The following is a 26,028-nucleotide window of genomic DNA, read 5'->3' on the forward strand; positions in this document are numbered from 1 at the left end:
GGAAGCCCTTCGGCGCCGGTTGGCACGGTGCCAATCACTCCAGCGCCGGCCTAGCCCCCGGAAGTGCGGAGGATTCCGCTCCATCCAGGCGGCCCGACGCCGGAGTGGTTCACGCCACTCTTTGGAGCCGGTACCGCCCGCCCTGCTGGTTGCGGGAGAATCCCGCCCCAGGTGTGGAAGGCGAGATTGTCCAAGAGCTGTTTGACGGGCAGGGTGTCAGTGGGTGGACTGCCGGCGATTTTCCCCATGCAGATCCTTGGAGTCGGGGTGCGGTCAATGGTAGGTCTGGGTGGGTGATGCAGGTGGGAGGTGACAGTTCAAAGATCACTAGCCAACAATGGAGGAGAATCTAGAGCAGGGTGAGGACCGACAGGAACAGCTGGGATCTACTTCAGTGCGGAATCAAGGTCCGAGCATAATAAAAACAGTCCCTCTATAACAAATGGCAGCGACATTTGTGAGGTGATGCATTTTGGTAGATCAAATTGGGGCAAGACCTACTCAGTTAATAGTAGAGTGTTGGGGAGAGTGACAAAGAGATCTAGGGAACAAAGCGATCTCGAGGCACAGGTTCATAGCTCCTTGAAGGTGGAGTCACAGGTGGACAGGGTGGTGAAGAAGGCAGTCAGCATGCTAGGTTTTATTGGTCAGGACATTGAATAGAGGAGTTGGGATGTCTTGTTGAAGTTGTACAAAACATTAGTAAGGCCACACTTGAAATACTGGTCACCCTATTACAGAAAGGATATTATGAAACTAGAACGAGTGCAGAAAAGATTTACTAGGATGCTACCGGGACTGGATGATTTGAGTTATAAGAAGAGGCTGGACAGACGGGGACTTTTTTCCCTGGAGCATAGGAGGCTTAGGGGTGATCTTATAGAGCACTATAAAATAATGAGGGGCATAGATAAGGTAGCTAGCCAACATCTTTTCCCAAAGGTATGGGAGTCTAAAACTAGATGGTTTAAGGTGAGAGAGGAGAGATAGAAAAGGGTCCAGAGAGGCAGATTTTTCACACAGAGGGTGGTGGGTGTCTGGAATGAGCTGCCAGAGGCATTAGTAGAGGCGGGTACAATTTTGTCTTTCAAAAAGCATTTAGACAGTTATATGGGTAAGATGGGTAGAGAGGGATATGGGCCAAATGAGGGCAATTGGGACCAGCATAGTGGTAGATTTTGGGCGGCATGGACAAGTTGGGCCGAAGGGCCTGTTTCCATGCTGTCAACCTCTACGACTCTATGATCGGTGCTCACCATGCAGCCCAGAAGCAAGTCAGCCATCGCTGTCAGCAATCAGCGCTCCAATGCTGCAACCCCAAACCTTGACCCTCCACCTGCTCAGACCGCTCAGTGGAGAGGCAGGGACTGCAGGCTTTCGATTTGCCAAGCAGCCGTCAATGGGAGCATCGCCTCCAACCGGCCAATCAGTCCTACCACCCCTTTTCAAATGTAGATGGCCAAGTTGAAAGCCCCGAGCACAAAGCAGCTAAATTTGAAAATGCAAAACTTTACAGAGACACGAGTGAGATCATCTCAAAAAAAAAAAAATCAGGGAGACTTGTTATATTTGAGCAAATTCTCTCACCTAAGCAGCGGTGGCGTCATCTAACACCAGGTTCCATGCTGAATGTATTCATCGGCAGGCCAGCAGATGATTCAGAATCTATTAATTAAGCCCTTTTGCTCATCCCTCTTTCTCTTTCCACTGCATTAGTTGGATTCGAATTGTCCAGTTTCCCAGTTCTATCTGTGCTCTGAATGGCAAGTTATTAGCATGTCAAAGAAACCTATTTCCTGAAAACAGTAAGGGAGTAAGATACAGTATAATGAATCTATTTGTGTGAAGTGCAGCACATAGAGCCAGTGTCATACAATCGTGTTGAATTAAACTCTTTAGTCCCTTTTGTACACCATTCTACTGAGCTCAGATGTACAATGTGACAAGAGAAAGTTCAGTTCTATACTCATGAACTGTTTGAGTGCATTGTCTCGCTTAGTCTGACACTCGCTGATACATCCCGGCCTTATAGAACATCCATTGTCTTTGCTGCTTGGCTCAATATTAGCTCAGCGGCTTGCATTATTCAGACCGCGAAACCCTGAAACTGGGATTAGCCCGGAGACGAGACAGAGAGAGGTCGCGGTCCCACTGGATCTAATGGGGCAAGAGTGTGCAACGTTTTTCCAGCCGGTCCGTCCTCTAAGTCACGTGAGTACACAGCTCCAGGAGGAACTAACGCAGGAATCCCGGGACAAGGATTGAAGCGGGAAAAACTCAGCACCATCCGTACGGAGAGAAAGCAGAGTAAACATTTTTGAGTCCTTTAGCTCTTCGACAGAACTGAAGGGAGGGAGAATGTGTGAAGAGTTGTGAGAGACTGCAACGAAAAGTAGCAACTTAAAGAGCGTGAATCCTCAAGTTGCAGGTCTCGAATGGAAGGGGAAATCCCAGCAATATGTTTCAAATTACTTCCGTTTTTTTCCTCGTTTTTTTCTTTGTTTATTGTCACGTGTACCGAGGTACAGTGAAAAGTATTTTTCTGCGAGCAGCTCAACAGATCATTAAGAAAATAAAAGGAAATAAAAGAAAATACATAATAGGGCAACACAATGTAACTACATAACACCGGCATCGGGTGAAGCATACAGAGGTGTAGCGTTAATCAGGTCAGTCCATAAGAGGGTCGTTTAGGAGTCTGGTAACAGCGGGGAAGAAGCTGTTTTTGAGTCTGTTCGTACGTGTTCTCAGACTTTTGTATCTCCTGCCCGATGGAAGAAGTTGGAAGAGTGAGTAAGCCGGGTGGGAGGGTTTTTTGATTATGCTGCCCGCTTTCCCCAGGCAGCGGGAGGTGTAGATGGAGTCAATGGATGGGAGGCAGGTTCGTGTGATGGACTGGGCGGTGTTCACGACTCTCTGATGTTTCTTGCGGTCCTGGGCCGAGCAGTTGCCACACCAGGCTGTGTTGCAGCCCGATAGGATGCTTTCTGTGGTGCATCTGTAAAAGTTGGTAAGAGTTAATGTGGACATGCCAAATTTCCTTAGTGTCCTGAGGAAGTATAGGCGCTGCGGTGCTTTCTTGGTGGTAGCGTCGATGTGGGTGGACCAGGACAGATTTTTGGAGATGTACACACCTAGGAATTTGAAACTGCTAACCATTTCCACCTCGGCCCCGTTGATGCTGACAGGGGTGTGTACAATACTTTGTTTCCTGAAGTCAATGACTTCATTAAATTATCAATTTCAGAATTATAATTAGAAAGGACACATGTTTCGGTCGTGCCTGAAATTCTGGAACACCTTCTTCCCCACCATGTCGGCAGTGTTACAGTTGAACCTAGAACCATGTCCCCCGGGAACCATATTCAGGGTGTCGGACTTGCCGGAGCTCCAGGCAGGGGCGGGGGCACATGTCTGAGCCTTTACCTCGCTGATGGCGAGGAAGCATATCCTATAGGGTTGGAGGTCAGTTTCTCCACCCTGTGTCTCAACATGGCTGGGAGAATTAATGGAGTTTCCAAGCCCAGAGAAGGTTAAATTCAGTTTAAGAGGGAACGATGAGGGGTTTCATAAAAGATGGCATCCGTTTATATCTCACGTTAAGGAATTAACCTCAGTCAGCAGCTAAAATGGGAGGGGGTAGTTAGTTAATTAATTTGTTTTCAGGTTGAGGAAAGGATTGTTAAACGTTAATTAAATATGTGTCATGTAATTTTTGTATTAGAAGATTTTTGAAAAAGTTAATAAAATATTTATTTTTAAAAATGATCAGTAAATATTCATTAAGCAGCACAATGTATAAACTGAAATCAATAACTCCAATATCTAGAGCACTTAATTAGTGAGCTTACTTTTGAAAAAATAAATTTAGAGTACCCAATTCATTTTTTCCAATTAAGGGGCAATTTAGTGTGGCCAATCCACCTAGCCTGCGCATCTTTGGGTTGTGGGGGCGAAACCCACGCAAACATGGGGAGAATGTGCAAACTCCACACGGACAGTGACCCAGAGCCGGGATCGAACCCGGGACCTCGGCGCCATGAGGCAGCAGTGCTAACCACTGCGCCACCGTGCTGCCCATTAGTAAGCTTACTTAACAGATACATTGGTCGGGATTTTCACGACCCCTACGGCATGTGTCATGGCCGACGAAGGTAGCCCGCCTTTGGCCGGCAGCAGAATCTTCTGGGCCCGCCTCTGTCAACGGGGTGTCCCGTTCTATGCACCGCCCACCGCTGGGAAACCCATGGCGGGGTTGACCATCGGCAGGACTGGAAGATCCAGCCGGCGAAATTTGGCCAGGAAAAAGACGTCTCCATGATCTACTTCAATGATGGATAAGGACGTTGGCTTCCTTCATAGGTCATCATATCAGGAACACAGAAAGAGGTGTTGGCCACTCAATCCCTCGAGTCTGCTTCACCATTCAATCAGATCACTGCTGGATAGTAACAGGGCCCAAGATAAGACCATAAAACAGGAGCGGACGTAAGGCCATTCGGCCCATCGAGTCCACTCCACCATTCAATCATGGCTGATTTCAACTCCATTTACCCGCTCTCTCTCCATAGCCCTTAATTCCTCGAGAAATCAAGAATTTATCAACTTCTGTCTTAAAGACACCCAACGTCCCGGCCTCCACCACCCTCTGTGGCAATGAATTCCACAGACCCACCACTCTCTGGCTGAAGAAATTTCTCCTCATCTCTTTTCTAAAGTGACTTCCTTTTATTCTAAGGCTGTTCCCCCCCGGGTCCTAGTCTCCCCTGCTAATGGAAACAACTTCCCTACGTCCACCCTATCTAAGCCATTCATTATCTTGTAAGTTTCTATTAGATCTCCCCTCAACCTCCTAAACTCCAATGAATATAATCCTAGGATCCTCAGACGTTCATCGTAAGTTAGGCCTACCATTCCTGGGATCATCCGTGTGAATCTCCGCTGGACCCGCTCCAGTGCCAGTCTGTCCTTCCTGAGGTGTGGGGGCCCAAAATTGCTCACAGTATTCTAAATGGGGCCTAACTAGTGCTTTAGAAAGCTTCAGAAGTACATCCCTGCTTTTATATTCCAAGCCTCTTGAGACAAATGACAACATTACATTTGCTTTCTTAATTACGGACTCAACCTGCAAGTTTACGTTTACAGAATCCTGGACTAGGACTCCCAAGTCCCTTTGCACTGCAGCATTATGAATTTTGTCACCGTTTAGAAAATAGTCCATGCCTCTATTCTTTTTTCCAAAGTGCAAGACCTCGCACTTGCCCACGTTGAATTTCATCAGCCATTTCTTGGACCACTCTCCTAAACTGTCTAAATCTTTCTGCAGCCTTCCCACCTCCGCAATACTACCTGCCCCTCCACCTATCTTTGTATCATCGGCAAACTTAGCCAGAATTCCCCCATTCCCGTCATCTAGATCGTTAATATATAAAGAGAACAGCTGTGGCCCCAACACTGAACCCTGCGGGACACCACTCGTCACCGGTTGCCATTCCGAAAAAGAACCTTTTATCCCAACTCTCTGCCTTCTGCCTGACAGCCAATCGTCAATCCATGTTAGTACCTTGCCTCGAATACCATGGGCCCTTATTTTGCTCAGCAGTCTCCCGTGAGGCACCTTATCAAAGGCCTTTTGGAAGTCAAGATAGATAACATCCATTGGCTCTCCTTGGTCTAACCTATTTGTTATCTCTTCAAAGAACTCTAACAGGTTTGTCAGGCACGACCTCCCCTTACTAAATCCATGCTGACTTGTCCTAATCCGACCCTGCACTTCCAAGAATTTAGAAATCTCATCCTTAACGATGGATTCTAGAATCTTGCCAACAACCGAGGTTAGGCTAATTGGCCTATAATTTTCCATCATTTTTCTTGTTCCCTTCTTGAACAGGGGGTTTACAACAGCGATTTTCCAATCCTCTGGGACTTTCCCTGACTCCAGTGACTTTTGAAAGATCATAACTAACGCCTCCACTATTTCTTCAGCTATCTCCTTTAGAACTCGAGGATGTAGCCCATCTGGGCCCGGAGATTTATCAATTTTTAGACCTCTTAGTTTCTCTAGCACGTTCTCCTTAGTGATGGCTACCATATTCAACTCTGCCCCCTGACTCTCCGGAATTGTTGGGATATTACTCATGTCTTCTACTGTGAAGACTGACGCAAAGTACTTATTTAGTTCCTCAGCTATTTCCTTGTCTCCCATCACTAGATTACCAGCGTCATTTTGGAGCGGCCCAATGTCTACTTTTGCCTCCCGTTTGTTTTTAATGTATTTAAAGAAACTTTTACTATCATTCCTAATGTTACTGGCTAGCCTACCTTCATATTTGATCCTCTCCTTCCTTATTTCTCTCTTTGTTATCCTCTGTTTGTTTTTGTAGCCTTCCCAATCTTCTGACTTCCCACTACTCTTTGCCACATTATAGGCTTTCTCTTTTGCTTTGATGCATTCCCTGACTTCTTTGTCAGCCATGTCTGCCTACCCCCCCCCCCCCCCCCCCCCCCCTCTGATAACCTTTCTTTTCTTTGGGATGAACCTCTGTACTGTGTCCTCAATTACTCCCAGAAACTCCTGCCATTGCTGTTCTACGGTCTTTCCCACTAGGCTCTGCTCCCAGTCAATTTTCGTCAGTTCCTCCCTCATGCCCCTGTAGTTACCTTTATTTAACTGTAACACCTTTACATCTGATTCTACCTTCTTTCTTTCAAATTGCAGACTGAATTCTACCATATTATGATCACTGCCTCCTAAGTGTTCCCTTAATTTTTAAGATCTTTTATCAAGTCTGGCTCATTACATAACACTAAGTCCAGAATGGCCTGTTCCCTCGTGGGCTCCATCACAAGCTGTTCCAAAAAGCCCTCCTGTAAACATTCAATGAATTCCCTTTCTTTGGGTCCACTATTTACCTAGTCCACCTGAATATTGAAGTCCCCCATGATCACTGTGACCTTACCTTTCTGACATGCCCTTTCTATTTCGTGGTGCATTTTGTGCCCCTGGTCCTGACCACTGTTAGGAGGCCTGTATATAACTCCCATTATGTTTTTTTTGCCTTTGTGGTTCCTCAACTCTACCCACACAGACTCCACATCATCTGACCCTATGTCGTTTAGTGCTATTGATTTAATTTTATTCCTAATTAACAAGGCAACCCCGCCCCCTCTGCCCACCTGTCTGTCTTTTCGATAGGTTGTGAATCCCTGGATGTTTACATGCCAGTCCTGAACCCCCTGCAACCACATCTCTGTGATGCCTACCACATCATACCTGCCAGTCACAATCTGGGCCACAAGCTCATCTACCTTGTTCTGTACACTGTGCGCATTTAAATATAGCACCTTTAATTCTCTATTGACCGTCCCTTTTTGTTTTCTTAGTGTGGTGGACCTTGGTTTACTGAGCCTTTCCATACACTATGTCATATTTTGTGAGATGGGGACTATCGTAACCTCTCCTGAGTTCTGTCTTTTCGTGCTTTTTTGTATTCCTAAGCAGCTACGCTTCCCACTGATTACTTCACCTCTTGGTTCCCTGACTTTCCCTTCCCCCCCCCAATCTCTAGTTTGAAGTCCTATTGACCACCCTATTTCGCCAGAACACTGGTCCCAGCTCAGTTCAGGTGGAGACCATCCCAACGGTATAGGTCCCCCTGTCCCAAAACTGATGTCAGTGTCCCATGAAAAGGAGCCTCTCTTTCCCACACCACTCTTTCAGCCACGTGTTAACTTCCCTTATTCTTGCCTCCCAATGCCAATTTGGACATGGCTCGGGCAGTAATCCGGAGATTATGACTCTTGAGGACCTGTTTTTTAATTTGAATCCTAGCTCTTTGTAATCTCTAAAACAGGTCCTCTTTCCTAGACTTGCCTATGTTGTTGGTACCGACATGGACCACAACAACTGGACCCTCCCCCTCACTCTCCAGTATCCTTTCAAGCCGGTCAGAGATGTCCCGCACCCTAGCACCGGGCAGGCAACATACCATGCGGGACTCTTTATCCTGCTCACAAAGGATACTATCTATCCCCCTGATAATAGAAACCCCTACAACTACAACTTGCCTATTTACACCCTCCCCTTGAATGGCCTGCTGAACCATGGTGCCTTGGTCAGCTGACTCATCCTTCCTGCAGCCCTGTTCGCCATCCACACAGGGAGCAAGTGCCTCATACCTGTTGGACAGGGTCAAGGGCTGAGGCTCCTGAGTTCCTGACTGCTGGTTCCCTTTACCTGCCTGACTTGCAGTCACACCCTGCTGTCCCCGGCCACTGGCAGGATTTAAACTACTTACTCTGACAGGTGTGACTGCCTCCTGAAACACAGTGTCCAGGTAAGTCTCCCCCTCCCGGATGTGCCTCAGTGTTTGAAGCTCAGACTCCAGCTCATCAACTCTGAGCCGGAGCTCTTCGAGCAGCCAACACTTACTGCAGATGTGGTCGCTGCAGCTCGCAATGGGATCTGCCAGCTCCCACATCAAGCAGCTCAAGCACATCATCTGACCAGCCATCTCTAATTAATTAATTAGTTTAATTTAAGTTTACGAGTTTAGCTGTGTTTTTTTTAAATTTGGGGCAGATTTACTAACAACCAATCAAATCACAGCTTCCCTCTGACGTCACTTTTGAAAAAAAAAAAGTGGAAAACAGGAAGTTGCCGTTAGGTTTTTGTACTCACACAGAGACTGCTCCTCCTCCTCCGAATGGCCCCCGAAACTAGGCCGCGATCCCTGGGTTAAAGTAAGTTTTTATACTCACACAGAGACTGCTCCTCCTGCTCAAAACGGCTCCCGAATCTAGGCCGCGTTCCCCGGGTTAAAGTAGGTTTTTATACTCACACAGAGACTGTTCTTCCTCCTCCGAACGGCTCCCGAAACTAGTCTGCGATCCCTGGGTTAAAGTAGGTTTTTATACTCACACAGAGACTGTTCCTCCTCCTCCGAACGGCTCCCGAAACTAGGCCGCGATCCCCGGGTTAAAGTAGGATTTTATACTCACACAGAGACTGCACCTCCTCCTCTGAACGGCTCCCGAAACTGGGCCTCGATCCCCGGGTTAAAGTAGGTTTTTATACCCACACAGAGACTGCTCCTCCTCCTCTGAACGGCTCCCGAAACTAGGCCGCGATCCCCGGGTTAAAGTAGGTTTTTATACTCACACAGAGACTGTTCCTCCTCCTCCGAACGGCTCCCGAAACTAGGCCGCGATCCCCGGGTTAAAGTAGGTTTTTATACCCACACAGAGACTGCTCCTCCTCCTCCGAACGGCTCCCGAAACTGGGCCTCGATCCCCGGGTTAAAGTAGGTTTTTATACCCACACAGAGACTGCTCCTCCTCCTCCGAACGGCTCCCGAAACTAGGCCGCGATCCCCGGGTTAAAGTAGGTTTTTATACTCACACAGAGACTGTTCCTCCTCCTCCGAACGGCTCCCGAAACTAGGCCGCGATCCCCGGGTTAAAGTAGGTTTTTAAACTCACACAGAGACTTCTCCTCCTCCTCCGAACGGCTCCCGAAACTAGGCCGCGATCCCCGGGTTAAAGTAGGTTTTTATACTCACACAGAGACTGCTCCTCCTCTTCCGAACGGCTCCCAAAACTAGGCCGCGATCCCCGGGTTAAAGTAGGTTTTTATACTCACACAGAGACTGCTCCTCCTCCTCCGAACGGCTCCCGAAACTCCGGGTACTCCGGTTTCCTCCCACAAGTCCTGAAAGATGTGCTATTAGATCATTTGGACATTCTGAATTCTCCCTCAGTGTACCCGATGATGGTTGGTAAGCAAGAAGCCAGGACACAGAGCTTTCCTTAATAGTGTTTATTGACTTTGTTCAGTCCCATAGATCTCTCCCCAAATGCCCAGTGTCCCAGCTGTCCCCCATTTATAACCTTTAAAGTAAAATAGTCATCAATAATCAATAAATTCTGGGTGACTTTAATCTGCACATAGATTGGGCAAATCAAATTAATAACACAGTAGCGCAGTGGGGTAGCAATATGGCTTCACAGCGCCAAGGTCCCAGGTTCGATTCCCGGCTGGTGTCACTGTCTGTGTGGAGTTTGCACGTTCTCCCTGTGTCTGCGTGGGTTTCCTCCGGGTACTCCGGTTTCCTCCCACATGTCCTGAAAGACGTGCTATTAGATAATTTGGACATTCTGAATTCTCCCTCAGTGTACCCGAACAGGCGCCTGAATAGGGGATTTTCACAGTAACTCCATTGCAGCATTAATGTAAGCTTACTTGTGACCATAAAGATTATTATTATAAAAATACGGTAGAATTCCTGGAATATATACGGGGTAGTTCTCTGGACCAATACATCGAGGAAGCAACTAGCGAACAGGCCATCCTAGATGGAGTACTGTGTAATGAGAAAGGAATAATTGGCAATAATAATAATCTTTATTAGTGTCACAAGTAGGCTTACATTAACACTGCAATGAAGTTACTGTGAAAATCCCCTAGTCGCCACACTCCGGCACCTGTTCGGGTACATTGAGGGAGAATTCAGAATGTCCAATTCACCTAACAAGCACGTCTTTCGGGATTTGTGGGAGGAAACCGGAGCACCCGGAGGAAACCCACGCAGACACGGGGAGAACGTGCAGACTCCACACAGACAGTGACCCAAGCCGGGAATGGAACGCGGGTCACTGGCGCTGTGAAACAACAGTGCTAACCACTGTGCTATCATGCTGCTCATTTAGTTGTGTGAGGTCCCTTGGGGAAGAGGGGCCACAATATAGTAGAATTCTTCATCCAGATGGAGAGTGACCTAATTGGTTCTGAGACTAGCGTCCCAGATCTAAATAAAGGAAATTACAATGGTATGAGGTGCAAGTTGACTGGGATGGATTGGGGAATGTTACCTAAAGATGGATAGGCAATGGCAAACATTCAAAGAGTGCATGGGTGAACTGCAACAATTGTTCATTCCTGTTTGGCGCAAAAATAAAATGAGAAAGGTGGCTAAACCATGGCTTACAAGGGAAATTAGAGATAGTATTAGATTCACGGAAGAGGCATACAAATTTGCCAGAAAAAGGAACAGACTTGAGGATTGGGAGCAGTTTAGAATTCAACAAAGGAGAACAAAAGGGTTCATTAAGAAAGGGAAAATTGAGTGCAAGAGTAAGCTTCTTTCGGTGTGTGAAGAGAAAAAGATTGGTGAAGACAAATGTTGGTCCCTTACAGTCAGAAATAAGGAAATGGATAATGGGGAACAAATAAATGACCAATTAAATACATACTTTGGTTCTGTCTCCAAAAAAGGACGTAAATAACATATCAGAAATTTTGGAGAACACAGGGTTTAGTGAGAGGGAGGAACTGAAGGAAATAGGTACTAATAGAGAAATGGTATTGAGGAAATTGATGGAATTGAAGGCGGATAGATCCCCAGGGCCTGATACAGTGCAGATGGAGGCCATTCGGCCCATCGAGTATGCACCGACCCACTTCAGCCCTCACTTCCACCCTATCCCCGTAACCCAATAACCCCACCTAACCTTTTTGGACTCAAAGGGCAATTTAGCATGGCCAATCCACCTAACCTGCGCGTCTTTGGACTGTGGGAGGAAACCGGAGCACCCGGAGGAAACCCACGCAGACAAGGGGCGAACGTGCAGACTCCGCACAGACAGTGACCCAGCGGGGAATCGAACCTGGGACCCTGGCGCTGTGAAGCCACAATGCTAGCCACTTGTGCTACCGTGCTGCCCAGCCAGGAAGTGATCCTAGGGGGTTAGCAGGGAGGTGGCAAAGGGATATGTGGGAGAATTGCAGGGTGGGAGGGTTGAGGGCTAGTGGACCTTACAGCATCTAATACCACAGGGGCAAGGTCCCAGAGAACCAGGCAGACCTTCTAACCAGTGCATCTCAACACCTTCCTGGGCCTGTGGGACCAAGATCATTTTAATCCCCAATTTCCTTTTGGGGGGGGAAGGCCAAGGGGACAGTATTTACCTCCCATCACCCGTTGTCCTCACAGAAATCTGGATTCCCATGTAGGGCAGACCAGCGAGGTAATATATCGGTTTAGCTCAGTTGTCTGGACAGCTAGTTTGCGATGTAGGACAACACCAACAACACGGGTTCAATTCCCATACCGGCTGAGGTTATTCACCCTTGCCCCTCGCCTGAGGTGTGGTGATCCTCGGGTTAAATCACCACCGGTCAGCTCTCCACCGCAAAAGGGAAATCGGCCTATCGGCATCAGGAACTCTGGCGACTTTAATTTATGATGAGTGTGTGTAAGTCCCCGTCCTACAACAAAGCCTTGTCTCCAAGGGCCAAGACCTCGCTCTGCTGGGATTGTGTAGTGGTTGGTATGCAACCACCACCCATGGTAAAAGAGACCAAGCACAGGCATCTTCCACCCCGACCCCACCCAATCCAAATGATTATCGGGTCCTGGAACGTCAGGACCCTTATGGACAACCCCAACAGCAATGGACCTGAAAGTCGCACCGCCATCATAACCACATTGCCCGCATGCCCGACACAGTGCTCTACTCCGAGCTCCGCAATGGCAGCCGATCACCAGGAGGGCAGAGGAAACGCGACAAGGACATCTGAAAACTTCCCTAAATAAATGCAACATCCCCACCGACACGTGGGAATTGCCTGTCTCAGTACGCGCACAGGTTGGAGAAGAGGCATCCGGGAAGGCGCCAACCACCTCGAGGAGTCGCAGGGTGGAGCACGCGGAGGCCAAGCATAAACAGCGGAAGGAGAGCGCAGAATCCAGAGCGTCCCACCCACCTCCTCAAACACCACCTGCAAAACCTGTGGCAGAGTCTGCAGATCCAGGATCGGACTATTCAGCCACCGGAGAACCCACCTCCCTGGAGTGCAAGCAAGTCATCCTCAACCCCGAGGGACTGCCCAGGAGAGAGGGGAAGGAGCAATAGGCTCCACTCACTGAAAGTCAGTTGCATTTATTTAATGGCGGTTCAACAGCTTTAAGAGTGATATGCCAATGCCGGCACACAAATGACCTGATTAATTGAATTCCATTTCACAATTTAGGACGCCGTGATTTAAGCTCGGGACTTCTGGGCTGCTTTCCCAGTCACATGACTCCCAGGCGGCCATACTCTTACTTTCAAGTAGAAATATCACGATTCCTATTACACCCTTATTATAGACATAAATCCTGTCAGGAATCCTCCGTTGAGAATAACACTTACCTAATATGCACACTCGACATTACAGCAGAGCAGCGCGTGGAAATGTTCGTTCTCAGAGCGGGTTGTTATCGGAGGTAAGACTCTCCAAAACAACCCTCAGTAGATCTACATCAGTTCCAGCAGCTTCACAACCTGGCAGCAATCTGCAATTAATTTAAATGGATGCAGTTCAATAAGAGAATTGAAGTGATTAATTAAAATCCAGGAACAATACTCTGACATAGCGTCGCAGCAACTCCAGATCAATGGCTGTTCAGAAAGCTTTTTGAGTTTCTTGAGAAATCGGCAAAAGGCTCATTCCGGACACCAAACTTCCATGAAAACGCCATAACGCGCATGATCGAAGGGTGGCTCCCAAAACAAATTGAACCGTGCATTCACAGTGCACATATTATTGAGTTGCCTGACTGAATAAGTAACCAGTCCAAAAAACGAATCCATCTTGCCCTTCAGGTAAGTCTATGCCTTATCAAAATGAACTAATGGAAACATTCTTGACACATGCTCTTCAATCATCATGTGTCGGGAATTATTCTTCTGCGCTCTCAGAGCTGTGGCAGAGGAGGAACAGTCTTGTGTAGTCTTCGCCATGTTATTCTCCAGTAATGTGACTATATTCTTGATGCGAGGAAAGATGTTGGCGTAAGTTGCCTGGCGGGTTGCATAGTCAGTGCAGGACGGGTCTGGCCGGGGATAGTTCCTGTTTAACTGCGATGTATCATCCGTGCCGACACTTCAGCTAATCTTTCAACTCAAACATTAAATGGGAATTTTTGAATGTTCTGGACTTCAAGCGTCCCAAGAGACTATTCGATGATGGTCAAAATATTCTCCTACTGCCTGGCCAACATTTTGCCCTCAACCAACATCACCATTTATCTTGTCACACGTTTATTTGCTGTCTGTATTCAAATTGGCTGCTGCAAATTGGTGACCTAACAAGAGTAACGACAGTTCAAAAGCAATTATCGATGCGGAAGAATTTTGGGATGTTCAGAGAGTCGGGGAAGGTGCTGTCTCTTTAAAGTTTCTACAGGTTGAGCATCCCTCATTGGAAATTCCGAAAACCGGAAAATTCCAAAATCCGTACATTTTTTAGAGCACGCCGCACATGTGCAGTTCCCAACGTACCGCCCATGTGCAGTTCCCAACGTTCCGCACATGCGCAGTTCCCAATGTTTCCCACATGCGCAGTTCCCAACGTTTCCCACATGCGCAGTTCCCAACGTTCCGCGCATGCGCAGTTCCCAACGTTCCGCACATGCGCAGTTCCCAACGTTTCCCACATGCGCAGTTCACAAAATTTCCCACATGCGCAGTTCCCAACGTTCCGCGCATGCGCAGTTCCCAATGTTTCCCACATGCGCAGTTCCCAAAGTTTCCCACATGCGCAGTTCCTAACGCGCGTCTCATCCGCGCAGTAAATTCCAAAATCCAAAAAATTCCGAAATTCGATGCACACTCGGCCCCAAGCATTCCGGATAAGGAATTTTCAACCTGGACAACATTTTCAAGAAGCTGTTAGATATAGTACTTGGGACAAAGGGGATCAAAGGATGGGGAAGTGGGGGGGAGTGTTAGGCTCTTGAGTTGGATGATCAGCCATGATCTTAGCGAATGGTAGAGAAGGCTTGAAGGGACGAATGGCCTCCTCCTGCTCCCATTATCTGTGTTTCTGCCTCGATTCTAACAGTTTTACCCTTGTTTTCATATCAGTCCGTTGTCTAATATCGTCTTACATGGTTCGGTGTCAAATAATGCTCCAATGAAGCATCTTGGGCCAGTATGCCATGCTAAGGGTGCTATATAAGTGCAACATTGTTTATTTGTATTTGGAGCTGTTCAGTTCCCAGTGGCCTTGGGCGCGCTTCTCCACTCCCGCGCCGGTTGGGAGAATCGCCTGGGCCGCCAGAATTTCCCGCGACGCCGGTCCGACGCCCTCCCACGATTCTCCTAAGCAGCGGGAACGGCCCGGTCGAGTTTCGCGGGGCGCAGGCCGGAGAATCGCCCGAGACACCCAAAACGGCGATTCTCCGGCACCGCCGCTATTCTCAGGCCCGGATGGGCCGAAGTCCCGACGGCGTGACCCCAGTTCACGCCGTCGCCATTCACACCTGCTATTTTAAAGTCGTCAGCCAGAGCAGGGAGGAGGTGAGCGGACTGCGGCCAAAGGGGGGGGGGGGTGCGGGAGAGTGTGCAAGTGGGGGGGGGGGTGCGGGAGAGTGTGCAGGTGGGAGGGGGGGGCGTGAGAGTGTGCAGCTGGGAGGGGGGGGCGTGAGAGTGTGCAGGTTGGGGGGGGGGGGATGTGGGAGAGTGTGCAGGTGGGAGGGGGGGCGGGAGAGTGTGCAGGTGGGAGGGGGTGAGGGAGAGTGTGCAGGTGGGAGGGGGGTGAGGGAGAGTGTGCAGGTGGGAGGGGGGGTGTGGGAGAGTGTGCAGGTGGGAGGGGGGTGAGGGAGAGTGTGCAGGTGGGAGGGGGTGAGGGAGAGTGTGCAGGTGGGAGGGGGTGAGGGAGAGTGTGCAGGTGGGAGGGGGGTGAGTGTGCAGGTGGGAGGCGGGGTGAGGGAGAGTGTGCAGGTGGGAGGGGGGTGAGGGAGAGTGTGCAGGTGGGAGGGGGGTGAGGGAGAGTGTGCAGGTGGGAGGGGGGTGATGAGGGAGAGTGTGCAGGTGGCGGGGGGGGGTGAGGGAGAGTGTGGATGTTATCGTCCATCCGCGGATGCCACACGTCAGCCGCCCTGATATGGCAGGACGGTGACGAGGACACGGCCGCAGGGTGTGTGTGGCTGATGGGCACAGGCGAGTGGCACACTGGTGAGCAGTACGGTGTGAAGTGACCGTTGGGCGCAGACAGTGACCAGGTGTTAGGCTGGCTGCGTGTCTGCAGCGCGACCAGGCCACCGGGACACACAGGTATCCCAGGCAACCCGGCTGGCGAGGTGTGGAAGAACCTCCGTGTAACATGTCGTTTCTCTGCCCCCCACCACCCTCCTACAGGTCACCATGTTTGCCAACCAGACAGCGATGTTCACTGCCGTGGTTGGAGCCGCAGTTCTGGAGTTTGCCATCCGGCAGCGTAGAGTCGGACGCCCCACAGTGGCTGCGGATGCAGCGGTTGCCGGTGCAGCAGAGGGGATGGCCGCGGAGTGACCCGTCGTCGACACGCAGGCCGCAGGCGCTCAGGACCCGAATGTACAGGGGGATGCCGAGGGGAACATTGACCGCCAGACGGCGAGGAATGCAGAGGAAGTGCTTGGGGGGGAGGGGGAGGAGGATGAGGAGGAGCAGGAGGATCCACTGATGGTGGTGCCAGGGCGCCACAGGCGTCCAGCAAGGCCGAGGGTGTACCGCGACAGAATGTCGCTCGAGGCATAGTGAGACTCGGCCAGGGCCCGGAGAGCGGCGGCAATGTCATGTTGGCTCTGGCGCATGGCTGCCTGTGAGAGGGCAGCCCGCTCCTGGGCCATGGATGGCGCGTGCACGTGAAGCCCAACGCCTTGCAGCACCTGACCCATGGCCGAAACCCCTTCACCCATTGCCTACACCGCGGACGCCACCCGTGCAGTGTCGGCCTGGGTGGCTGCGATGATCGGCAGCACTCCCTGCTCCTGGACGTGGATAGACTCCTCCAGCTGCGTGTGCAGGTCCTGGAAGATGGCCCTCATCCCGTTACTCAGTCCCTGGGTGTCCATACACATCGGGTGTCCGGGTGGGTCAATTACATCCAGGAACCCGGGAACCGTCTGGGCGGCAGCTGGTTGCTGGGCCTGGGCTGCCCTCCGACCGTCCAGCCCCTCGGCTGCTCCAAACTCCACCTGCTGTACCGGCTCGGCTGTGGGGTGCGCACCAGACCGTGACCCGGGAGCCTCATCACTTATATGCCCAACCGAGGTGAGTGTCTCTGCGATGGTGGATGGTGTGGGAGACAGCAGTGCCGCAAGCTCGAGGTCATCATCCGTCCAGAAGTCTGGTGTGTACTGGTCCCCCTCATGGCCCGGCGCAAGCTCCATGCGGGCCATGTCGTCTTGACCTCCAGTTCAATCCAGCGGGTGTGTGGCCGTGATGTGGGCTTCGGCATTACTGTCCCCCCTGTGCCCCTGACTAATGTCTGTCCCGGAGGTCTCAGCGTCCCGGTCCTGCGTCCCAGACTGTGAGGTCTGCCCTCCTGTCCGAACAACTGCCAACCTCTGGCGTGCGTCCCTGGGTGCCGTTGCGGTGGGTGGCGTTGCGCTGCTTCCTGGGCGAGACATCCCTGAATATTCGGCGGGTGGCCCTGGGGAACATAACGGATTCGGGGTTCGTTAGACACGGTGGCCCGGGTGTATGGTGGTGGTGGGTGCACAGTGTGAGGGGCGATGGGATCTGGGGTGCAGTGGCCAGAGTGTGAGGGGGGATGGGATCTGGGGTGCAGTGGCCAGAGTGTGAGGGGGGGGATGGGGTCGGGGGTGCAGTGGCCAGAGTGTGAGGGGGGGATGGGGTCGGGGGTGCAGTGGCCAGAGTGTGAGGGGGGATGGGATCTGGGGTGCAGTGGCCAGAGTGTGAGGGGGGGGATGGGGTCGGGGGTGCAGTGGCCAGAGTGTGAGGGGGGGATGGGGTCGGGGGTGCAGTGGCCAGAGTGTGAGGGGGGGATGGGGTCGGGGGTGCAGTGGCCAGAGTGTGAGGGGGGATGGGATCTGGGGTGCAGTGGCCAGAGTGTGAGGGGGGATGGGATCTGGGGTGCAGTGGCCAGAGTGTGAGGGGGGGATGGGGTCGGGGGTGCAGTGGCCAGAGTGTGAGGGGGGGATGGGGTCGGGGGTGCAGTGGCCAGAGTGTGAGGGGGGATGGGATCTGGGGTGCAGTGGCCAGAGTGTGAGGGGGGGATGGGGTCAAGGGTGCAGTGGCTAGAGTGTGAGGGGGGGATGGGGTCGGGGGTGCAGTGGCCAGAGTGTGAGGGGGGATGGGATCGGGGGTGCAGTGGCCAGAGTGTGAGGGGGGGATGGGGTCAGGGGTGCAGTGGCCAGAGTGTGAGGGGGGGTGGGATCTGGGGTGCAGTGGCCAGAGTGTGAGGGGGGGATGGGGTCAGGGGTGCAGTGGCCAGAGTGTGAGGGGGGGATGGGGTCGGGGGTGCAGTGGCCAGAGTGTGAGGGGGGATGGGATCGAGGGTGCAGTGGCCAGAGTGTGAGGGGGATGGGATCGGGGGTGCAGTGGCCAGAGTGTGAGGGGGGATGGGATCGGGGGTGCAGTGGCCAGAGTGTGAGGGGGCGATGACGGGTTGAGGGGGGGTGGGGAGGACATGCAGGGTTCTCTCACTTGCTTCTGCGCCTCCGACCTGGCATGGCGCGACCTCCCGGGTGGCGGATCCCCCAGCGAGGTCCAGGGCCCTCTGCTCGTGAAGAGTTAGGGGGTGCAGGACCGGAGAACCCCCTCCGGTTCTCATGCGCTCCCGCTGGTTGTGCGCTGTCTTGTCCTGGGGGGGGTTGGATAAAGCATCACCATTCGGCGGGTATCATCAGGGCGTGCAGACATTGACAACATTGTTGCTGGTTCAGGAGACAGCACGCCGTGGGTTCGCTCCAGGGGGGTTCCGGGGCTCATGTGGGCCGAGTAGATAGTTGGGCACCGTGACCCCCCCAAACCCCCCTGACCCCCCCAACATCGTCCCTGATGCCCCAGTCCCCGCCAACACTCCCAACCCCCCCCCCCCCCCCACCCCACTTCCCCCCATCGTGCCCGGGGGGGGCACCCTCATGGCACTTACCCTGGCAGCCCGGGTGAGGTCGTGCAGCTTCTTGCGGCACTGCTCCCCCGTCCGGGGGGTCTGCCCCACAGCACTGACTGCAGTGCCCACCTCCCGCCAGCCGCGCCTCACCGCGCTGGGTGGCTGGCGATGCCCGTGTCTTGGGCAGAGGGTGTCCCTTCTCCGCTCCACCTCATCCACCAGGGTGTCCAGGTCCGTATCCCGGAACCTCGGTGCGGCTCTTCGGGGCTCAGCCATCTCCTCTCTTCTCCTCCAGGTCCTCTGTGCGCGGATCGCGCAATTTATGAACCAGCGCCGCGTCACTCGGGCGTCGCGCGGTGACGACGCGGCCTTCGCGGAACGCCCCCCCGAGGTTCTCGTGGCCCCGATCCTAGCCCTTTTTCGGGACCTGAATCGGTCGGGATCGGGGCCGTTCCGCGCCGTCGTGAACCTCGACAGCGTTCACGACGGCGTGGCCACTTCGGCGTGGGAGAGGAGAATCCCGCCCCTTGTGTTTGACACTGGCCACATTCAAAAATGTATCTACCGCAGCTCATGGAACCTCCACGAGTAATAAAAAGTTTGTTACTTTTTATTAAATGTTCTTATAAGAAATTTATCTTCTATCATTCCTCGCACCATAGGTTGCATAGTTGAATATAGAATCCGTACAGTGCAGAAGGAGGCCATTCGGCCCATCAAGTCAACACCACCCCTCCAAGAGAGCACTGTGCCACCGTGCTGCCCCCGCCATAACCTAACCTGTACATCGCTGGACTCTAAGGGGCAATTTATCACGGCCAATCCACTTAACCTGTATATCATTGGAATGTGGGAGGAAACCCACGCCGGCACGGGGAGAATGTGCAAACTCCACACAGTCACCCGACGCCAGAATTTAACCTTGGTCACTGGCGCTGAGAGGCAGCAGTGTTAACCACTGTGCCACCTTATCCAAAAACCAAAATCAAATTTAAATTAATCCAACCCATGGTCTCCACAAGAGAGACATACAAGATCCAAGTTGACCAAAAAAGGGGTCGCCCCTGTGGTGATATGCATCACCGTATATACACAAAGGGTTAATGTAAATACACTACAACTGAGTAAACATTAGGGGGAGCACCAGAGACGTCATGACATGCAGACATACAGTTAATGAACACATAGAATAGGACATGACCAATGGGCAGTCAAGACACCCAGAGGTGACACTACCACAAGGGGGCATTACACAACCCATATAGAAGGACAGGGCACACATGCTCTGTCTCTTTCCACAGGCAACATTTGGAGAGAAGGACAGGGGCAGATCAGAAGCATCACACCCACCACGTGGCTTAGAGCAGACTGGTTAGTTAGACTGAGTTACTATAGCAAGATTAGCAGGAGAGTCGAACTCATAGAGAACTGTGCTGATGGTTCAATAAATCACATTGAACTGACTCCAAAGTCTGGAGTATCTTTTGGTCAAAGCTGCATCGAGTTGCAGCCTGTGTTATCCCAGAGCACATAACACAGCAGCCCCTCATCTTGGGCTTGACCTGACACTTGGTCTTAGCCAAAGGCTGGGAAGTGGGACTTCTCAGACAGGACGATAGACACTTCCCCCAGGTGCTACAAATTGATGAGAATGTCTCAGGGTAACTTGCCTGCCAGCCCCACTTCTCTCTCCGTTTCGACCAGGTCCCTGCTCAGTGCTTTTTCTTCGCTCTGTGTTTGCCCCCCACACAGCCCCCCCCCCCCCCCTCCAACCTCAACCCAACACCAAACCCCAGGGGTCCAGACATTCACGTTATAAATAAGGGACACATGACACTAATAAATAGAAACAATTCTGTCCTATTTTCCATCCCACATCCATGTAGTTTTTTAATGGGCGACAGTACATTTTCCAGCTATCCCTAAATCGTGAGCCTCATGTTGTTGATTAATCACACATGCTCGACCTGAGCACAGTCAGGTCGGGTAAACATTTGTGTGTACAGGTCGGGTAAACAAGACGTCAGACAAACTTATTGGTAAAACTTGGAGACACACATATACATTTATGCTGACTTAACTTCCAGATATAGACTGACCTCCCATGAACAGCCTTCCCCACATACATTGACAAACCTCCCCTCCACACACTGAAAGACCTCGTGCATAATTTTTGGGTCCCTTAGCCGTGGGCGCAAATCCCATTACGGCCGCCACATCTCGCGAGAGGACCATAACGGGATTTGTGCCAGCGAGATCTTGGTTGCCTCCCCCACTTAAATTAATACAACCTGGGCGGCACGATGGCGCAGTGGTTAGCACTGCTGCCTCACGCCGCCAAGGTCCCAGGTTCGATACCGGCCCCGGGTCACGGTCCGTGTGGAGTTTACACATTCTCCCCATGTTTGTGTGGCTTTCACCCCCACAACCCAAAGATATGTAGGGGAGGTGGATTGACCACGCTAAATTGCCCCTTAATTGGGAAAAAATGAATTGGGCCCTCTTAAAAAAATTTTCAAAAATTAACACAACCCTCCCATATCGATAAACAAACCTCCCCAGATACATTAACGGACCCCGCCCCGAGACATTAAAAGGTCTCCTGCAAATACATTAACAGTACCCTCCCATGTACATCAGGGAATCGCCCCAAATACATTAAAATAAACTTTTCCACATACATCAATAAATTTCCCCCAAATCCATTAACAAACCTCCCCCATACATTGACATATTCCCTCATAAATAGTAATAAATCTTGCCCATACGCATTAACAGCGGTTCCCCCCAAATACATAAACAAAGTTCCCCTATTATGGGGATTGTCCCTTTAAGGGCAACACAGCTGATTAAGGGTCACGTGGCCTGGGAGGGCCAATGGGGACTCAGTGTGGGAATCACCTGAGGGCGTGAAGTCCTCTTGGGCAGGAGACATTTTGGGAACTAGCCCCAGCCACGAGGCTGTTGTACAATTCTTATTAATAAATACCTTTTTCTGTTCATCAATGACGTCTGTGAAAGTGCATCTTTACACCCACATACATTAACAGAGGTCCCCGTATACATGAGCAAACTTCCCGTATATAAACCAACAGCTCTTCCCTGCACATACTATCAGACCTTTCCCATATACACTGTGCAGATCTCCCAGCTGTGCGTCGACTTGTACCAGATGTTGAGCAGCCTAACCAATGATCCTTAAAGGGACCGCTGGAGGCCGTTTGTAGATAAGCCCCAGGGGTGGGATCAACCCGGATAGAGAAATGCCTGTCCAGATGTGGTCCAAGGTTGCGGGAGTCCCATTGGGGAGCTTGCTTGCGTTTATTAAACCTTTTTGTTTTTCCTTATGCTCTTGTTCGCTTTCTCAAAACCAAACGTGGGCCAGAGAGAATCAGGTGTTCGCCACCTGAGCCCACGGAAATACTGCAGCCAACCAACCACAATCACTTCCGCTGTCCCTGGGACCAGCCTGCAGCCCACTTGTCGTGTTTAGATAAAGCCTTTGTACAGCAAGGGAAGAAGGGCAGAGTCACGGCCCACTGACTCTCTATCCGTTTTAGACACAAATCGAATTTCCCAGGCCCATATCATCTGACATAGATGGGCATTTATAATAAAACAAAATGGCCGTGTTTGTGACACAATGTTGACGCCCATTTTAAGTCAGTCGGCCATTTTGTGTTGCTATTTTAGCACCTTGTTATGAGGGCCACTGCCTTAGAGTGACTGAATAAGAGCGACGTGTTGAGATTTTTACCACTGTTACATTGCTGAAGTAAAGTCGGGTTCATTTCACAATGGTTAACTGTCAGGAACTCAAAAGCAATCCAGGAATGTTCATCAATACCATTAGGTATAACACCAGGTGAAACGGCCATTAAAACAAGATGCTCTTACAAACGGCACCAGTGTTGAGAAGACGTCAAGAACACAGAAAGGGTTTTCAGGAATAAACGGTCTTCATTCAGTCTCGGCGGAGAGTTTAGCTAGTTAAAGAATGCAGTTGCCATAGCAACTGCACCAAGGAAGGAAGTTTCTATTCAGGGTAGCAACTTTGACCAGTGGTTCAGTGAGACAACCCTTGATGCAGAGAAGAAGGATAAACTTGCATTTATATAGCACCTTTCACCACCTCAGGACATCCCAAAGTACTATACGATCGATGTAGTACATTTGGTGTGAACTAATTGTTTATATAGGAAAAACAGCAGCAAACCACAAAGTGAGATGAGATAATGGCCTGATAACTGGTTATTATATACCATTTGAGGGATATTGTCTGGGACACTGGGAGAAATTCCCTTCCTCTTCTTCAAAGTAATGCCGTGGAATCATATACTCCCACCTGAGGGAGCAGTCAGGGCCCTGGTTTGATATCTCAAGCAAGGGACTGAATTTCTGACAACGCAGTGCTCTCTGACTATTGGACTGGAGCATCAGCCTAGATCTAACACTTAATTCTGGAGTGGGGCTTGAATTCATGACCTTCTGGCTCTGAAACACGAGCACTAGCTGATGAGCCCTGGCTGATGCCAGAAAGCTGAGTGGGGAGGGTCAGAGGTCAGCGTGTGCCTCGCCGAGTACTCCCCCAACCCCCGTGTCAGTTTCAATCAGGTGGGAGGAGGTGGGTGGGGGGTGGGGACCAGAAGGGCCCACTTTTCATCCGCCTGCATATGTAAAGGTCTCCATTTTCTCATCAAGACATCACTTTTACGGTAATAACACTCTGGTATACACTCAGATTCCTCTTCCGTGTATGCTTTCTGATACATCCGTTTTATTTCTACACCTTTCTGTTGTAACTCTGCCAATTTTCCTGAACTAAAAATATCCGCCTCATCCTCCACCTGTTCTTGTTCTTTTTCACCCATCTGATCAAAAATCATTCCTGATAATTACACTTCAACTTCATCTTCACTCTTTGATTTCTCCTCTTGTCTCAACATGTGACTTTGCGACCTTGTTACTACACAATCTGGAAAAATCCCAGGATATTCGTCCTTCAACACTTCAGTTGTCTGATTTTCCACTGGCTTATCAACCAGAGTAGGCATCACTCCCACCTGCGATCCAGCTATATCATTACCCAAGGTAAACTGTATTCCTGGACAAGATAGTTTCTCCTTTACTCCAACTACCATTTCACTGCTCTTTACTGGACATTCCAACCTTACCTTATATAATTGAACACTACTCCTCTCACCCTGAATTCCACATATTACCACCTTTTCTGGCAACAAATCCTTTCAAACTCCATGTATGTTTGACCAAATTCTATCCTTAAATTTCTCAACCTTTGTCTTTAGGCTTCAGGCACTAGGTCATATGCGCCTAAGATGGATTTTTTCACCTCCTCATACGTCTCAGATACCTCCTCCGGTAGTGATGCAAACACTTCACTAGCTGTATCTACCAGCTTTGTTTGAATCAGTAATACCCACATGTCCTGTGGCCATTTCATTTGTTTAGCCACCTTCTCAAATAAAATGAAAAAGGCTTCTACCTCCTTCTCATCAAACCTTGACAATGCTTGGACATATTTAAATAGATCCCCACCAAGCCTTCGACAATGACGCTCTTTATTGCTATCCTCATCACTATCATCCAACTGTACGTTTCCCTTTACGTCTGCCAATTGTAACTGACTGTCATGTTTCATGGCCATTTTCTGAAGTTCAAGCTCTCTCTCTTTATCTTTTTCCCTGATCTGTATCTCCCTTTCTCTTTCTTTTTATTCTGCTAGGGCTATTCTTTCTGTTTTCCTTTCTTCTCTCTCTTTTTCCTCTCTCTCTCTTTCTCTTTCTCTTTCTTTTTCCTCTCTCTCTCTTTCGTATTCAAGCTGCTTTAATTCTTTCTCATGTTCCATTTGTTTAATTTGCAGCTGAATTTTTGCTATTTCCAATGAGTCAAACTGTATCCCAGGTAACTTTAAATGCTTAGCCACCGCCATAATTACCTCATCTTTTCGCATTTTGTCAGGTAATGTTAACTGCAATGTTTTTGGCAAATCTAACAGTCTGCTTTTAGTCTCTGCCCGTAAGGTACTGCATGTGACTGTCTCCACCCCCAAAAACTTCTGAGCCTCTGAAAGAGCCATTGTCCACAACACACTCCCTACTTAAACTAAAATACCACACCTGAAAAGCACCCACAATATGCTCACCCCTCACTGTTTTTAAGTTCACAAAACCAATCCCATAGATAGATTTTTATCCCCCTCGAGCCCCCAATTTGTTATGGGCCAGAGTTTAGAGAACCCCAAAGTGTATCATGGAGTTCACCTGACCCATAACTTTTACTAGATTGTGGTATGGAGAGCACACAACCCACTCTACAGGTGTGGTGCAGCAGAAATGGAAAAGTATTTTTTAAAGCAAAACAATGTTTATTCTATGAACGCAAGTTAACCTTTTTAAAACATACAGTGAACATCTTAGCAACCATTAATTGAAATACAACCCCCAAAGACCACAATACTAAGTAATCCTTTAAGCTTTCCTTTTTAACATCCATACGACTTAAAAACAAAACTTTTATCAGAAGCACATCAGGTTAAAGTCACTACTGTTATTAGTTTTAAATCACCAGGATCGATTTACAGTCTTTAGATTACAGAGAGAGATTCATACACCTTCTGGCTGTGACTGCAGCTATACAGCTCTGAAAATGAAACTAAAACACACCCTGCAGCAAACAACCTAAAACAAAAGTAAAAAGCTGACAGACAGCCCAGCTCCACCCACTCTCTGACATCACTGCAAAACAATGTTAATTCTATGAACTCAAGTTAGCCTTTTTAAAACATACAGTGAACATCTTAGCAACCATCAATTCAAATACAACCCCCAAAGAATACAACACTAAGTAATCCTTTAAGCTTTCCTTTTAACATCCATAAGACTTAAATCACCTTTTACCGGAAGCACATTAGGTTTACATTCACTACTGAGAAAATGTATCATTCTGAATTCACCAAATGATCAAGAGATAGTCTTTTGATGGCAGAGAGAACAGCAGTGCGCCTGCTTGGTCTGGCTTCAGCTCCAACACTGAAAACTAAACAAAACACACCCTGCAGCAAACAGCCTAAAACGAAAGTAAAAAGCTGACAGACAGCCCAGCTTCACCACTCTCTGACATCACTG

At 49.9% G+C, this 26,028-nt stretch overlaps 1 protein-coding gene and 1 long non-coding RNA gene across 4 annotated transcripts in view; one reads left to right on the plus strand and one right to left on the minus strand.

Annotated features, from left to right (window-relative positions):
* LOC140403922 (protein phosphatase 1 regulatory subunit 29-like) overlaps positions 1 to 26,028 on the minus strand; it is a 494,277-nt gene that overhangs the window by 219,275 nt on the left and 248,974 nt on the right. Inside the window, exon 4 of one of the 3 annotated variants that reach the window (XM_072492170.1) lies at positions 13,192 to 13,334. The exons of the other annotated variants lie outside the window; for them this stretch is intronic. The gene's annotated coding sequence lies outside the window, so the exon portion shown is untranslated. The remainder of the gene's footprint in view (positions 1 to 13,191; positions 13,335 to 26,028) is intronic. 3 annotated transcript variants of the gene reach the window in all.
* The window catches only part of LOC140403923 (uncharacterized), a 33,396-nt gene continuing 9,517 nt past the window's right edge, over positions 2,150 to 26,028 (plus strand). The window contains exon 1 of the long non-coding RNA XR_011938437.1: positions 2,150 to 2,211. This is a non-coding gene — a long non-coding RNA (uncharacterized lncRNA). The remainder of the gene's footprint in view (positions 2,212 to 26,028) is intronic.

Source organism: Scyliorhinus torazame, chromosome 29 (genome assembly GCF_047496885.1).
Source record: "Scyliorhinus torazame isolate Kashiwa2021f chromosome 29, sScyTor2.1, whole genome shotgun sequence".
Taxonomy (NCBI): domain Eukaryota; kingdom Metazoa; phylum Chordata; class Chondrichthyes; order Carcharhiniformes; family Scyliorhinidae; genus Scyliorhinus; species Scyliorhinus torazame.